The sequence below is a fragment of the Cupressus sempervirens genome, chromosome 6 (genome assembly GCF_028749045.1).
Source record: "Cupressus sempervirens isolate cs-2001-9-10 chromosome 6, ASM2874904v1, whole genome shotgun sequence".
NCBI lineage: Eukaryota > Viridiplantae > Streptophyta > Pinopsida > Cupressales > Cupressaceae > Cupressus > Cupressus sempervirens.
Window position 1 is genome coordinate 665,074,873 of NC_143123.1, and position 3,474 is coordinate 665,078,346.

Sequence of the window (3,474 nt, forward strand, 5' to 3'; positions counted from 1 at the left end):
TATATATATATATATATATATATATATGCTAAGCTAAACAGGCAATGGCAGGAAGTGGTGCATCGTGTATATCTCGACTAGCAGGTGACTACGACTCCCTTCCTTAACCACATCAAAAATGCCATCCAAGAACAAAAATGCACACCATACACATGCAAGTATGAGGTAAGTATCCATAAGAAAACACATGTGATAATAAACCATCTAACTAATCAATAACTGAAAATAATGTAATAATTATCATGTATACATGAAATGTAGAGTCTAAGTAATCTCATCACATATCAACTGAATCCATAGCACAATATCTGATAGTCTCAAAACAATGCTGCTAACCATCAACATAAAACTAGCCCTAAAAGAGTTCGACAATGGTAACAAAAGTGCGACCTAGGGGCATGCACTACATATTCATTAATTTAATAAAATATTCACTTTAAAAAAAAATAGGCCATTCATATTTGCTTTAATTTTTGTACTTCTCAATCATTTGTTGATTTATTATGGAGCATACATTTTTTAATCATACATGAGCTCAAATTGTTAGATACTTATCATTGGTTAGATTGGAACTTTGGTCTAGTAACAAACTCATTTAATGATATTATAGAAGAAGTCATTATATTAGAGAGGTACAAGAACAATGATTATATATCTTGCATATAAATTTCCACCATTTATCTCTATTGCATTCATAATCTTCTCAATCGGGGGTAAGACTAAAGTCTATGAGTCACGTGTTTATCATTACATTTTTTCTCTATAAACTAGATAATCTACCTAAGTATTGAATTCCTTTATGATAAGTAATGATTTAACCAAGGTTTTGAATCTTATCTTAGAAAAGCTTACATTTTCTAAACCTTTTTTTCATTTTTTTTCAATGAACCCTATTGACACCTTCTAACCATATTGAATAGAATTCAAGATTTTGTTCATACAGAGTTTAAATTTGATGTTAATATTTCCTTTTCTTGATTATATTTGCTATTCTGCCACATATAGTCCCAATGTCTTCAACAAAATCAATTGAGGCCAAGGTTCAATAGATGTAATTCAAAAAATTCATGTCTTCGTTGTTGTAATGGGTTTGAACTTGTCTAACAATGGAATTACAAGGACAAGAAATTTGGTTGCATTTTCATTCTTGGAGTTGAAGCATGTTGGATCAATTTTTTTCTTAGTCTTTTATTTTTTCCTCACAAAAATTTCCTCCCAAAAAATAGTTTCTTAGGTCATGGTAGGAATTGGCATAGTTTAATGTGTCCTTTGTACATCCACCATACGTAGCTTTTGCATGCTCTTGACATTGGTATTATTATGGTGATTACATTCTGTCATTACAACAAGTGACTCTGTTTTTGCAATGCACATAAGCTAGTCTCAATTATTGCAGAGACTATGAAAAGAAAAAATAATTTCTTTGATGTGATTTTTTAATGGGGTTTGATGTTTTTATGGAATGCAAGGGTCTATTTTCTTGACATAAATTGCATAATCATTTGTATCTTTTTTTGAGAAGTTAGCACAAGAAATAATACTTATGTGTGGTCAAAGTGCTCCATATTACATTTTATAAGAGTTTATCACTACAATAAATTAGAGAATTGTAATTGATATGAAATATAATTTTAAAATTCTTGAATAGAAGAATTTTAAAATTTTGAATTGTTATTGATAAAGATTTAGATATCATTTTTTATAATAACTAACATTTTTGTTCTTTGAGAAGAGTATATCATGTTACTGTGACTATGATCATGGTAGATCTAATGTTGGGAAGACAACTTTGTCAAATTTTTGTATTCTTTAAAGGGTACTAGCTCAATGGAAGAGCATCTACTTTATAAGTAGAAGGATGGTAGTTCAATTCCACTGTGCCCTAATATGACTAAATTAATGATTAAATAAATTACCAAATAAACCACCAAATATATTACCAAATATACTACCTTATAAACTACCAAATATACTACCAACACCATATATACTACTAAATCAACTACCAAATATACTACCATATATACTACTTTAAAAACTACCAAATATACTACTAAATAAACTACCAAAATTACCAAATAAACTACCAAGTAACAATAATAAACAACTAAATCAATGACATAATCAATGATTAAAATAGTTTAGTCTTAAACTTGGTTGGGAGATAAATGTTTGGCAATTAACTTGATCAAAATTAGTCAAATATCTACAATTTTTAGTAGTTTATTTAGTAATACATTATCATTTTTGTACTAGTGGATGGAAAACTAATTAGAAAAGGTGATCAAACTAGAGGTAATCTATTCTACTTGGATATAGAGGATGCTACTTCTTTAGTTGTAGAATTTGATGATGTGTGGCCATGAGACAAGAGGTTATGTCATGTTAATTTTGATAACTTGGTTAGTATCAGTAATCTGAGAAGAGTCAGAGATTTGTCTAAGTTGAAGAAACCTGACAATATAATTTGCAAACAATGTCAATTAGGAAAAATGACAAAGTAAAGTTTAAAGAGTGAGACTCATACTTCTAAATAAATATAAGAGATTGTTCATACTAATTTGTGTGGACCAATTGAAGTGAAAAGGTACAAAGGAGATAAGTACATTATGCTATTTGTTGATGATTATTCTAGAATAATGACAATTATATTTCTAAAATAGAAATTTGATGCTTTCCAAATGTTTAAGTGGTACTTAGAAAGAGTTGAGAAGAAAAATAGTAAAAGTCTAAAATGTTTAAGATCTGACAGAGGATGAGAATTTACATCAAATGAGTTTGAGATGTTTTGTAATGACAAAGGAATCAAAAGAAAGGCATCTACTCCTAGAACCCCTCCACAAAATAGAATTGCTGAAAAGAGTAATAGATCTATAATGGACTATGCTAGGACACTAATGATGGAGAAATTTTTTTCTTTGAAATACTAGGGAGAAAATATAAGTATAGTTTTCTATAGCTTGAACCATATGCAAGTCAAGAAAGTACTCATTCAACACCTTTTGAACTATGGTATGGATACTCACCCAATGTAAATTATTTTAGGGTATTTGGAAAAAAGTGTTATATTTTCAAGGATTTCAAGAATGGTAAATTAGATGCAAAAAGTGAATAAATAGTAACACTAACAAAGTTGTGGAAAGTGCAAATGTGAAATTTTATGAATATACAGTAGTACATGAGGCTGAACTTATAAAGAATCTAGAAGAATACAAATCATTTGTATACTTTTATGAAGGTATACATATGGATGAAGATGTTGTAAATTAAATTGCAAATCAATAACAAGTTTAGTGACTGTCGAGTCACATACTATGAATGCTAATTTGCATTTAGGAACCAAGCTACATTCAAGTGCTGAGTTATAGAATGAAGTTGAGGCACATTCTGATTCTGAGATTAGTGTACATGTTGAACTACCTGACAGAGATGTACATAGTGATTGAAAAATTGAGAGATCAAGTGAAGAAAATA